The 14643-nt window shown below is 40.3% G+C and overlaps 1 protein-coding gene across 12 annotated transcripts in view; it reads right to left on the bottom strand.

The window, feature by feature from the left end:
• Positions 1–14643, bottom strand: part of NPAS3 (neuronal PAS domain protein 3) — a gene marked incomplete at its 5' end in the record, with an annotated part of 875991 nt that overhangs the window by 748098 nt on the left and 113250 nt on the right. The window lies entirely within an intron of this gene.

Genomic DNA, 14643 nt, shown 5'->3' with positions numbered 1-14643 from the left:
ATGTAACAACCTTCCGGGTAAATGTCTCATGGGGGCAATTTGTGCCCGATAGGTGGTATGGACTAAAATCTAGGAGAGGGGACAGATGCTGAAATTACTTATTTTCAGCACACACTAGACCAAAAATTCACTTTCAGTCTGCCATAACTGTCTAAATTCCATATTAGAAAAAAGACTTCTGAATCAGGATAAAAAATTAAGAGCACCCATACTGTTATATACTTCAAAAAATTATAAATATGCTTTAATATGTTTATATCAACACAGCACAGTCTCTCTTGAGCATTCTTTGTGCTTTATCATCTTAAATATCTTGCATTCCTATTGGGCTAAACAGTCACCATTCTGCTCATTGGATGGTTGTAATTAGTCCACCACTGCATGAATGCAGGACCAGATACAGAACAAAGAATGCAACCTCAGCTTTCCAACCAGCAGGTTGACGCTCTGACCCCTACGCCTTGTGCTATGATCATGAGTGATGGAGCTGTTCCAATGCAAGCTACTTTCAAATAATGATCCACAAAGTTAATCAAAAGGGCTTCCCTGTTCAATATTTACCTGTTATTCATTGACAGTCACTGTCTGCATTGCCATCTATGATGTATAGAGTGGGATCAGGAATACTGAGCTCAAACAGAACCTCAGTGCCTCGCTGAAGTACCAGGCACAATAAAAGCTGAATTAAGCTGCTCTTCAAACCACCCCTGACACTAAATATGTCTGCATGAATTCCATAGCAGCAAAGCATTGCTCCTTCATGGATTTGGAGCCCAAATTAGCTGCTGATAATAAGAGAAATGAAAAGATGAACAACCACATGAGGGGGGAAAAAAAAGAGATATTAGGTATCAAAACATAAACATGGAGGGGAAAATAGTAATTTCCTGTACTTGGACAAAAAAATATTATTCCCTTCTTGATGTGATCTCCCTGCTTTTATGTACTAGGAAAGTCATATCTATCCTGAAAATTATTTTTCTCATTTTAATACACATTCAACATTTTAAGCTAAAAAATAATAAGAAAATACTGATATTTTTATGTGTTAGGTATTTAAAAGCTGTCTGTCAGTCTGTCAATCAAATGTACCCAGAAGGGGATGTGGACCAGACTCCATGTCCACCCCTGAAAAGAGACAGGTAATCAGACTGATCATAATACAATTCTCCCATTTTATTTTTTAACCATCAGCTAGAGAGCAAGGCTTATTATTATTATTATTATTATTATTATTATTATTATATTCCAGTATCCATGCAGCTTGGCAGGTTTGAATACGGGTGTTTGAAGGAGGGCAGTCATTCCAAATGTTAATCCTCTTTTAACTAATTTTCCTGAACACTTACTTAGGAATGGTCAACAGGTTTTGAGCATTTAGTAGGTACCAGGCATTGTTCTAAGTAAGTTACATGTATTAGTATACTTATTCTCCATGATAAACCCTATGAGAGGGACTATTATCATTACTCAGAAGAGAAAAATGGGGGACAGAGAGCTTATGTAACTTATTCAAGATCACTCAGCAAAAAACAGTGGAACCAGGCTTTGCACACATCAGTCTCCATCAGAGCCTGTACACTTACCCTCTACACTGAAGTTGCCTCTAATTGCCTTTAGCACTACTGAAGAGGTAAGACCATCACTGGCCTTTAATAAGCACCTTAAGAAGATGTGTGGAGTAAATAAATGAATGAACATCTCTAAGGAACTTGCAATTTTATTAAGATATTATCCATACACACACCCACACACTCTTTTATCCTTTAACTTTTATAAGTTTATGTCATGCCTCACCACTCTGTGTATGAGTTCCTAAAGGTATATATTTATATATGTATGACTGAGTGCCCCCAAACATGTGATAGAGTAAATGACACGTGAGGATTTAATCTTGGGCTCGATATTGACTTCCCTCTCTTCTCTATCCCCCCTCAATCCACTCTATCAGGAAATCCTGTTGGCTCTTCCTTCAGAATAGGTCAGAATCCTAAGTCTTCTCATCACCTCCACTTGTGCACCATTGGTATGAGCCACCTTGCTTATGGTCATAGTCTCCAATCTGGTCTCCCTTCTTCCACCCTCATCCGCCTGAAGCATATGCTCAGCCAGCCGCCAGACTGATCCTAAAAGTTACATTATGTCCCATTACTCCTCAACTCAAAAATCTTCCCAAGGCCCCATTTTAAGTAGAGTAAAAGCCAAAAGCCTTACGTGGCCTGCCAGGGTCCTATGTGTGACCTCCCTATCACCTCGCTGAACTGTCCCCTGCTACTGTCCTCCCTGCTCATACAGACCCCACCACACTGTCCTCCTTGTGGTCTTTGAACACATCAAGAACCCTTGAGCCACAAAGCCTTCACTCTGCCTAGAGTATCTTCCCCTGCCTATCCAGATGCTTAACTCCCTCACACCCTTAGAGGAAAATGTCATACTTTTAAATGGAGCCTCACCTATTTGAAACCATACCAAAAACTTCACCTCAACGCCCCTAATTTCTTCTTAACCTGTATTTTTGTTCCAGAGCACTGACCACCAAACAGATCATGTGATTTACTTGGTTTTCAACATTTGTTGTTTACTGCCTGTCTCTAATGCCCTCGAACTTGGAGGGAGAAGATTTTGGTCTTCGTTCATCGACATATCCCAAACAATAGTTGCTAGTTATAGAACGTACCCAATTAATGTGTTGAATTAAGAAAGGAAAGAAACCACTGTGGATAAAGCCAAGGCACAGAGATAGTGCATGTCTTTCACCTAACACAAGTAGACACATTTCACAGATAGGAGCAGAGAGTCTGGGTTGAGAAAGACCTTGGGGGAGAAGGGGAGGCAAACTAGAGCAAGACTGGTGGGTTTTAAACACTAAGCTATAGACACCATGTGGTGAAAATGAACAGTCAATGATTTTGAGCAAGGAAATTTGCTAGAAACATTACTTTAATCTGATAACTATTTATAAGGTAGCCCAGAAAGGAAAATTTGTACTGTCTTGCAAGGTACTTTGTGTACAGTAAACTCAAGTACTTAATAAAACTGAATGAGGGCTTCCCTGGTGGTGCAGTGGTTAAGAATCCTCCTGCCAATGCAAGGAACACGGGTTCGAGCCCCAGTTTTGAGGAAAATTATCATCCTGCTCCCAAGGGCCACATCATTCTGTTTAAAGGGGATAAACTGCTGGGCCAGACTGACTCAGATTATTCTGCTATAAATAGTCACCAGATTAAACTTTATTAGCTGTGTAAACTGAGCAACTGGCCTACCGTCTCTGAGCCTTCATTTTCTTCAGTGCAAAATTAGTATACTACTTACTTACTTCAAAAATGGTTATTTGGGGGGCTTCCCTGGTGGTGCAGCGGTTGAGAGTCCGCCTGCCGATGCAGGGGACAAGGGTTCATGCCCCGGTCTGGGAAGATCCCACATGCCGCGGAGCGGCTGGGCCCGTGAGCCACAGCCCCTGAGCCTGCGCGTCTGGAGCCCGTGCTCCGCAATGGGAGAGGCCACAACAATGAGAGGCTCACATACCGCAAAAAAAAAAAAGGTTATTTGGGTCAATTATCACAATGCCTACAAAACCACAGAACACCACAGTTGGAACCTGTTACTTCCTTTCCTTCTGACTTAAGCTAATCAATTACCACATCTGTATTACTAGATATGGAAAACCAGCCAACACAGAAGAATGGTGAAACTGAAACCTAACTTCATTATCAAGAGTTAAAACTTCTCTTGTCCGCAGAAGGATCAATTTAGCCTCACAATGAAAGGCCTCAGCATCAATGGGTATTTCCTTTTGATGGCAGAATAAATCCAGCTGTATTGTCTATGTCTCAGAGCCTCGAATTTTGAGGACACTCTGTGCCACAGCAGTCATTTGTGTCCTGCAAATTTCTCCTGAACAGAGCGAATAAAGGTATCTGTGGTGCAAGTGAACCAAACTTGCCACTAGATCCTTATAAAAATACACAACTGGACTTCCCTGGTGGCGCAGTGGTTAAGATATCCACCTGCCAATGCAGGGGACACGGATTCGATCCCTGGTCCAGGAAGAACCCACATGCCATAGAGCAACTAAGTCCTGTGTGCCTCAACTACTGAGCCTCCGCTCTAGAGCCCGCAAGCCACAACTACTGTGCCTGTGTCCACAACTACTGAAGCCCATGCGCCTAGAGCCTGTGCTCCGCAACAAGAGAAGCCACTGCAATGAGAAGCCCACGCACCGCAACAGAGTAGACCCCGCTCACCGCAACTAGAGAAAGCCTGTGTGCAGCAGCAAAGACCCAACGCAGCCAAAAATAAATAATTATTTTAAAATATGCTACTTAAAATCTGCCTGCCCATTTAGTCTCCCCTTCCCCAAGGCATTTCACAAGTGCGATAAATTAAAAAAAAAAAAAAAAAGACAAAACAGCATTCTTCATTCCTACCAGCCTCATATAAATTGTTACTAGCTTTGGGCAAGCAGCATTCAGAAAAGAGGGTTAAACAATCTTGCTATTAGATGAATTTATAGATTGTCAATTTTACAAGAACTCAAGAATTTCCCCTACCCTCCACTTTCATCCCCACTGGATGTGTCTCCAAATCTCTCCTTTTAAAAACATGGTGACATGACCACCACTGCTTTCACTGATATTAATTCAAGACTTAGGACACCTGGTGAATTTCTCCAGGGGATGAGAATTGGAGCTGCTGCTTACTTTCCCCTTGCAAGCCATCAAGTAGTTAGGCAGTCCCTGGAAAAGCATGCTGCTTCGCTGGAAGTGAGCAAAGACCACCCTGTTATTACAGGTATCCCCTGCTTTTCTAAAATTTGCTTTACACCACTTTGCTTTTATGAAAGACTACATTAGTACCTGTTTTCAATAACTGAAGGAAATCGGAAGAGGACTTTCACATTTGGGGAAAAGGCAAAAGCGAAAATAGCCTTCAGTGTTTGTTTTGCGGTGAGAAGTCAGAGGCAGCGAGCTCACCCTGAGCAGTGAGAGGCACCACCAAGTTCCTTCCCCAGGAACTACGCTCTGCATCTCAGCAAACCCTCATAGCTTTGAATTGTGTTTGTGAGCATGTGTCTTCATCTCCACTTATTTTGTGCATCTGTTAGCAAAACAGGTCCTAAGGTAATTGCTTCTTCACTTTACATCATTTTGGCTTACAAAGGCTTTCCTAGGAATGCTCTGCTTTCTGATGGCAAGGGAATCCTGCGCTGCAAATGTTAATTCTTCATCAGGAGATCCAGCTGGTGTCTAAAGCACATGGAATGGGAAACTGTGCCCAACAGAGCCATGCCAACTCAATTTCACTCCTAAACCAATTTTGTTAGTGTGGTTGGAGAGTGGAAACAAAGAGAAGAATCATCAAAAAGATCATGCACCTCTTCTGGTTTAAAGTCCATGGCATGCAATTGGCTGTGATTCACTCTGAGCACCCCTGACAGGCAACAGTCAAGGAAATGAGGCTGTTATGGAAGCTTATGTTGGTTGAAATGCAAGTGATAAGAATTGCTACAGAGAGAAACAGGCCTCTCGTCATTGGTACCTAATGAGAAAAAGCAAAGAGTGAGGCCCTATATATAAAATCTTCTATATAAATACTACTGCATTTAGTATTTATTGCAGGGAGCCTTTACAAATGAGCTGAAGGAAGGGAAGGGAAATTAGGTTTTAAATAAGATATGATGATAGTCTATTTAATCACATAAATATCAAGCGTTCAATTCCAAAGAATCCTCACACTAATATGTGAATCACAAAGGTCTCAAGTTGGCCAAAAGAAAATCACTCAAGTATACTTTCCTTACACTCTGGTTATTGAACCAAAATCCTCCCAGAAACCAGACCTCTCTCTGCTTTGAGAACTAGATGAAAACATCTCAATGCTGAACACAGTAAGTAGCATTCTTTTTAAGCAACCTAAGGATTGATGTAGCAGGTGTGGCATGTGAGAGAATGAGTTTGTAAAGTAGCCAGAAAACTCTGTCTAATCACTTAACGGTTACCTCTCATACATGTACATATTCTGATCTAAAAAAGTGGTATGGGACTTCCCTGGTGGTGCAGTGGTTAAGAATCCGCCTGTCAATGCATGGGACACGGGTTAGATCCCTGGTCCACGAAGATCCCACATGCCGTGGAGCAACTACGCCCGTGTGCCACAACTACTGAGCCTGCACTCTAGAGCCTGCAAACCACAACTACTGAGCCCACGTGCTGCAACTACTGAAGGCCACGCGCCTAGAGCCCGTGCTCCGCAACAAGCCACCACATTGAGAAGCCCGCGCACTGCAACGAAGAGAAGCCCGCACTCTAGAGCCTGCAAACCACAACTACTGAGCCCACGCGCTGCAACTACTGAAGGCCACACGCCTAGAGCCCGTGCTCCGCAACAAGCCACCACATTGAGAAGTCCACGCACTGCAACGAAGAGTAGCCCGCACTCGCCGCAACCAGAGAAAGCCAGCAATGAAGACCCAATGCAGCCAAAATAAATAAATAAATAAATAAATAAATTTTTAAAATAAAAGCTGTACGTTTCTCGAGCCTACTATACCCTTCTCACCATTAGCTTCATCCTCTAACTTTCTACCTTTCAATGATGGACTCTCTAGATAAAAATACTGAGAGGATAGAGAAGGATTTTTCTGCTGAAAATTTTTATCACTAGTTCTTGCTAGAGTTCTCGTTTTTTCTAACAAAAGAATTTAAATTCCCCACACAAGAAAGTACGACAAGTTCAGAAAGGAAATGCAAACTGCAACAGGAAAAAATATACATTGTGTAAGACAGCAAATCTCTGCAGAAAGTAGTTTCTATATGGAAGTTGACTAGTTTCCAACTTCCCTTAAATAAGTTGCTTGTGGACAAATTAGAACACTTGGCCCCAGATATCTGAGGCAACTTGTGGATGGATTCACAAGGAAAACCTATATATGTGGATATAGAACTATCAAAGATGACATGCATATAAACACAATTATATATAAAGATAGACACCAAATTGTTAATGGTAGCTGTCTATAGGTGGTGCGATTACAAAACGCTATGTTTTTTTCTTTATGTTTATATGCATTTTCTAAATGCTCTGGAGTGAAATGTGTTGCATCTCTATTCAAAAAGAGCTTTTCCAAGAGAAAACAATATAACTAATCTAGCAATCGCAACCCACTCCCCAGGCCACCAACCCAGAGCCATGGCATTGGACTTAATGAAAGGTAATTCCAAGAGTATCCCCTTAACACAAGTTGATGTCCTGTCACAGTGTACTCGATAAGCTCCAAAGTAACACAAATCCAAGGTCATTACTGAGCAGAGGACAGGGAATTCCCTGAATCAATAGACAAATACATGGAAATAAAAGTTCTGAGTAAAGTTGAAAACAATCTCTTCCCTTGGTTGTTGGTAAGACTATGAAGGGGGGTATGCTGATTATGTATCTTCTCATTTAAGTGGATAAAAAATCCTGTTGCATTTTTTCTTCTGTAAGCTTATACATACTTTTAACACAGATCATAATACTTTTTAAGTGGCATTTCCATTTTAATGTATGTTCCACTGGAAATTTAAGAAAATATAATCTTCCTAAGCATATGAAATTTTCTGGTGTATGAAGTTAACAGTGATCCTGAATATTCCCTAAAGTTCACAATTATTCCTTATAATGGAATACTGTATTCTGAATGCTATGGAAGTGGAAATTCTTGCATCTATATTACATAACACATGGTAATAAATAGCAAATTTAACATACAACTCAGGATGTGTTCCTTTAGGAACGTTAAATTCAACATTTCCATAGTCATAATGGCTTATCTTGCTGGAGGCTAAATGATTATTTCCATTTTGTAAACAAGAGCTCTATGAGGTGAACAGTTGTACCCTAAGTTAGATGAGTAACAAAGCACTGCTCATTTAGTGAGTTTTTACTATATGCCAAGCACCATAGTAACTGTTTTTGTGGTTTAGACCTTACGCTCTGCAGTCAGACAGACTGGAGGTCTAATGCAAGGGTCAGTAAACTTTTTCTGTAAAGGGCCACACAGGAAACATTTGAGGCTTTGTGGGCCATATGGTCTCCGTCACCACTACTCAACTCTGTCATGGTAGCGCAAAAGCATACATATACAGTGCATAAGTGGATGGGTGTAGAAGTGTTCTAATAAAGCTTTATTTACAAAAACAGGCAGTGGGAAGGGGCAACAGATGTGGCCACTGAGCCATAGTTTAGTGATGCTGATCCAAATCCTACCATATCCTACCTTCTTAACCTTGAGTGAGCTACTCTATAAGTTATCTGTAAAATGGTGGTAATAAACATACCTAGTGCCTACGTTTATTGTAAAGACTTTTAAAATATATATATTAAGCTATTAGCCCACTGCCAGACATCAGTATCTGGTAAAAGATTAGTAATGTTAGCCATTATCATCATCTTTATCATCACATTGATCCTCAAAACAACTGTGAGATAATTATCATTTTTGCCTCCATTTTAGAGGTGAGAAAACAGAAGCTTAAAGAGTTAAGTAACTTGGCCACTGCCCCACATCTAAAAGATAATTGTGGGGCTAGGATCAAACTAAGATCCATTTCCAGGAGGTTTAGCTTTCTCTAGCAATGATTAAATATTATTGCGTGGACTTGTGGACCTAAATTAGACTAAAGCATAATTCTTCTACTCTGATGCATAAACTAAGACCAAAAATTCACTAAAGACACCTTTACAAACAACAGACAGAACAAGCTGTTCTTAAGGTGAAGAGAATTTATTAAAACCACAGTTTATAGATAAGTTTGCTCTATTGTTTTTTAAATCTGGGCACAAGCACATTAGTCTCTGTCCCTCTCTGAAACCACCCGTTAGCGATTTTGAACACTGTAGTTGAACAGCATGCCTACAAAAGGCTCATTGTAGCTCTATTCCTGTAACCTTGACCTTTACTTTCTGTTCTCAAGTTTCTAGAGTTCTCATACATACTGCAGGTGTGTCACTAACCAATTATTTTTAAAAATCTAGGCAGTCACTTCTCTCATAATGAAAATATACACTCCGGTGAAGCCAATTAATAGTCTTTCATTTTAAATCATGCCTCCTGTGCCTGTGCATTTTTACTCTCTGGCATTCCTTTATCTTGAATTACAAGTGCTCTGTGAGGAGAAAGGCAAATATGGAACACCTCAAGCCAAGAAAAGCAGTGAATTTGTGGATAGGTCCTGAACTGGATTTCATATTGGGAGAGTCCTCCAAGATGTTTATAAATCAAACATAACTTCAAACTAACAAACACAGGATGACTGCACACTCTTCCATGCAAAGCACACTAAATAACTTTCTAAACAGAGGAGGCGCTGAGGCCATGGGCCACTCCGCAGCAGGTTTCCTGCCTCAGGCCTAAGCTGCTTCCAGAGCTGTTCTCTAACAGGCAGTCCGTTCCACACTCCGCCCCTCCTGAAAACCCCTCCAGGGCCCCACAGGAGGGCAATCTACCAGATGCCTTTGCTCCCCTTTCTTCTCCAACCTTAACTGTCACCTCTTCCCCAGCCCTCCACTCCTGACATGTGCCACTTGTGATCTGCTACACAAGGAATACTCTTCTTTTAGCTTAAATCACTACCTCAGGCACCCCTCCCCCAAATCAGGTATCTCCTCCACCATGAAGACTCCAGGGCTCACCTTGACTAGTAAAAATACCTCTTGCATGGTGCCACTTCCACAGTTTACACTCATCTCACCAGAGGCACCTCTCACATGGAACCCCAATTACTTGTTTACATCTCAGTCTTCTAGGCTTCTGGAGGGAAGAAGTCTCTTAGTCACCTTTGACTAAGTCAGTTTGTGTAAAATAGCACCTGACTCATGGGTGGCAATCAAAATACATTCGTTAAATGAATAAATTAGTTCCTTTTAAAGCTAGTCCTAAACAATACACTTTTATGCCATCACATTACCAAGATACGCTACTTCAAGTCATTTGCAGGCAAAATCATTGGTGTGATGTTAAAATTAACTTGGAGAAACCACCAGAAACCATGCTGAGGTCTGAAAGGCATGATGTGGAAATCAGAATTCATTTGGACGTTGAAAGGCTTGAAGCAGTTCTTGCTACAAAGTTCAATGTCTGTTTAGCATACAGATTCTATTGGAGCTCTTTATGAAGTTCACTGTATATTTCTCTTTTCTCAATTCTTAGGTATTTACTGATCCAAACACAACTGGTGTAAGTTATTCTAATATGCATGAGGTGGGGGATGAGGAGCCAGTATAATAGCAATCAATCAATTGGGTTAAACGACCAGTAAAAGAACTTGCTGCTGCCACTGGAGCCTCCGTGACCTTTCCCTCCCCTTCAGCACTGGTGACCATCTATCCCCCAGCAGCCTGCCTGACAAGGCACCTGTCTTGTTCTCCTTAATTGGGAGGACACGTGCAAGTGGTTAGTACTCTGTCTGGCACAACACAGCAGATGAAGACTGGTGAATTTCTTCTTTCTTCATTTACTCTCCTCCTCTTACTCCTGGACCCTGTTAATTCCTTCCCTCTTCTGAGTCTGAATCTTCCCATTTCCAAACCCCTACTTCGTGGCAAAGGCCAGCCTCAATACTGTCCCGAACAGGAGAACACCCTCCTTCTGGGTTTGTCCCTCCAGGCCCAGGTTAATTTCTCCAACCCCCGTCATGGTGTCTGAAATTACTCTGTTGGAGAAGCCACCTTTTTTGCTTGAATTCTTTACTTGGAGCTGCTTATTAAAATTCAAATGGAAGAGTAACATTATCAGTTAACAACACCTGATCCGCAATGAGGGGGAGAGACGAAAATGTATGCCCCGCCTCTTTGGGGAAAGGCCCAGTCATGAAACACTACCCAGGTATCCAGGTGGAGTGAATTTCACAGAGGAGGAAGATGGGCTTGGAATGGAGAAGACAGGAAACAAAGACAACCCTCACAAACTTGCCAATGTCTTCTTCTCTTTAGGTGATACCTGTCTAGTCAACTACAAGCACCTTCTCAATCTTGGCTGCACTTTGAGACTAGGAACCCCGAGTTAAACCTCTTTGTTCAAAATAGGTACAGCAGTGCCTACTGACATGGCACAGCATAGGCTCAATAAATATCAGTAACTTAAGTTCCAGTCTCCCCAGACCGTCTTAAAGCTGTGCTCAGCAAGTCATTTCAAGGACGCCCAATCTTCCTCGAATCCCTCTACAGTAGTATCCAACCAGACAGCTAAATTGTGACAAACTTTAAGGCCCTAAAGGCCTTTCTCAGCTGTTTCCTACCTAGTTATCTTTCCCCACAATCGCATATTAACACAGGTAATTTGATGAATTTATTGCTACAATTCCATCTCATGTCTGGGAAAGTTTCCTTTCCTGTGACTCAAATATTTTCTTGTCTTTCTTTAAAAATAAAGTTTAAAGTTATCATAATTATTATGGAGGGGGATATCTTTTTTTCCAACTCTCCATACTACTTTTACTTTTATGACTGAAAATATAAAAAAATAAGACAACTGTTTTAATTACAAATAACCGTGTCATCTCCCAATCCAGTCTACTACTTTATAGATGGGTTGACTAAAATCTAAAGATACTATTGCAAACTATAAGGAGAGCTAAAAATGGAGAGAGGGGTCTGGGATCTAAAAGTTTCAGTACTTGGCGAAATGACAGCTTAACATAAAGCAATGAAATTTATAAAGTATTTACAATGTGGTTAGCATTCTTAAAAACACTGTATTCCTACCCTTTGCCAAAAAACTTAATATCACCAATTTCAATTTGAAGTTTTAAAATGTCCATGTCATAGTCATTTAATGTAAGGAGTTAGGGTAACTACCATTATTCTGAAACCATAAATTATGGACATCTTGAAATAATTAATCACAGATTTCATATTCCTGTACACTTTAAACTTCAATATCATTGCAATGATTTAATTATTTTAATAATTCCCAGTAACATCTAAATGCAACATGTAAAATGCTTTAAAATGTAAAATAATTCACAATTATAAAGCCATAGAATTACAGTTGGAAGGAATATCACTCCTCTTAAGTGATATATGCTGGTAAATATTTAACAACTACGTGGGGGTAGGAAAGCGTCTAATTTGCAGCATTTTCCAATTTCCATAGTGGAAATACTTTGCCCAACTTCAAGTCACCGGTATGAGGTCAGGGGTCAAAGAGTTGGAAAGATGAGCATACAGCCTGCTCTCATGAGCCTATCCAAGTTGGCTCCAGCACATCCTAGATATGAGAGACCAAACAGCCCTCAACCCTTCCCACAGACTGACCATTTCTTTATAACCCACAGTACCCTGAACACTTACTGATGTAATACCCATACGTCATTATGTTTACATGTCTACCAACTACTATAGTGGCTTTCGATCTTTTTTGGATATAAAACAGTGACAAACACATTTTAAGTGATAACCACACCCCATGTACACACATACGTGCAGTTTTAGGTGCACCTACACACACATAAAAACCGGAAGCCTCACAAGATAAAACACACTCTTCCTAAGTGCAATGCACTAAAATTTTCTATTATCTTCCATCTCATTTTTAAATATCTGATCTTGATCCACCAAATTGGATTCATACCCCAATATTCCAGTAGGGCCCCCCAAATTAAAAAACAGTGCTCTACTAGATGCTAAGCTCATTGAAGATAGGATTATATGTCTCTTGTCTATGTCTAGCCCTGTGTCTAGCAGTAATTATTGAGGCCCAAGAAGGTTAAGTAACTGCCCAAAGATGAACCTGCCATCTTTGATAAAAGAGCCCTCAAGGCAAGTGATAATTCATTACACAGAATCAGAATGTTCATGGCTTGACACAGAAAGCTAGAGGGTCTTCTAAGACAGCCACTCCTTCAGCAGAAATTAATGGAAAAGTTTTGTTTTTAATTGTACTAAAGCCATCAATGATGGAACTTTGGCCGTTTACCCACTGTAGCCTTATGGCCAGCACTGCCTGTCTGCCTAGGATGACTAGGCAAATCTGAGTGATCAGCATTTCCCTTTTACTGATAATGTTCACCCCTAAAAAGTGTTGAAAAGATAGCCATCTTTTTCACAAAACATTTTCAATCCTCTAGGGAGGGGACCTATATAAAGGCCGGTTAATATTAAATATATTATATAGAATATACATACTCCTATATATAACATATATTAACACCAGCTTTCCAATAACCAGCAGCCAAAGGTGTAGCTGGAGAAAACACTCAGGAAAATCAAGTCAGGATCCACAGCTTTTTCTCTTCAATGTGCTCCTGCACCACATGCTTTTTTATAGGTGCTATTAAATGTACACTATAGTTTCAAGACAATCCAGATAAACATCTTCACTAAAATACACAGCACCATTAATCAACTCAGTGACAATGCTCCAATTTAACATCTTGGGGATTTCCTCCCCTTCTTCATCATTTATTTGCCAATATTTCCTTGTTATGAATATCCCCCTAGTGACTTTCTCTGGCAGTCACAGCTGTGCTGCCTACTGTGTCTACCTTGACTACAAATAACACCAATTCTTAAAAAAGCAAGCCCTTCAGATGACACCTACGGTTAGAAGAGAAGCCTCGCTGTGGACCGAATTCCTGGAGACGGAGACGCCATCCACACTCTCGCGAGTTTAAACAGACAAACCTCAGCCTTTAAGTAGATAGGAATGTCAGCCACGTGATGCTGGCTTAATTACAAATGAACAACAGTTGGCTGAATGGTCAACAATTAACAGCTGCTTTAATAGGTCTTTAAAGGACCCGCTTCTTCTACAGCAAAAGGCTTCCTCAAACTATCCACAAATCACAACAAAGCCACAAAATCACTAACAAATTACAGAAACCTGACCACCAAGAGCCTCAGTAATTGACTCACAGATAATAAGAATTTTCAAAAAATATTCATCAGAAAAAAATCTGCATTATAATTACACTAATTCTGATGGAGAGAATAACATTATCTAGACAACAGATTATCAAGAAATAAAGCCAGAGATAAATAAGTTGCAAAGATACAGGAAAGAGTCCCAGTGCCATCCATTTTGCGTCCATTTCAGAGAGCATCCTCCAGGGGCTCCAGGATTTCTTGATATTTTATAAAATGGAAACCATGAAAGAAAACGCTCTACATCCAATTGGAGAAGTAAATAAAAGTAGAACTCACCAGCTTGTATTCAGAAAGGAGGTTTAAGGAAAAAGGGTACTTTTTTCAATAATGAAACTCTATTGCAAAAGAAGAGTCTGAAGACAAAAACACACCAAAGTATATTTGAAAAGTATATCCAGAAAGGCTGATGCCTTCAGTGAAATTATGTTTACCTTACTTTACATTTTCTATAGAGGGATTTAATTAATTAAAAGTTAATGTTGCTTCCATCAATATTTCATAACTTTTCTGGAAAGCATAAATTTTTTCATTTTGGGGAAGACTCCAATTTAGATTATTGTGTTAGACAAACAAAAACCAAAAACTTTCTTCTTAGCAAAAGCAATACAAGCTAAGATACATTAAAATGCCTTTCCTTCCCAGAGCAGAGTGTTTATTTCAGTGATAGTAACAACACCTGGTTACCAACAGTGCAGATTCTGTTAAGTAATGGACCAAGCAAATGGCAGCAAAGGCAGAGGA

Source organism: Mesoplodon mirus (assembly GCF_964341445.2).
Source record: "Mesoplodon mirus genome assembly, chromosome: 4".
Classification (NCBI taxonomy): domain Eukaryota; kingdom Metazoa; phylum Chordata; class Mammalia; order Artiodactyla; family Ziphiidae; genus Mesoplodon; species Mesoplodon mirus.
The sequence above is the reverse complement of the archived record's forward strand: the minus strand, read 5'-3'. Positions and strand labels throughout refer to the sequence as shown.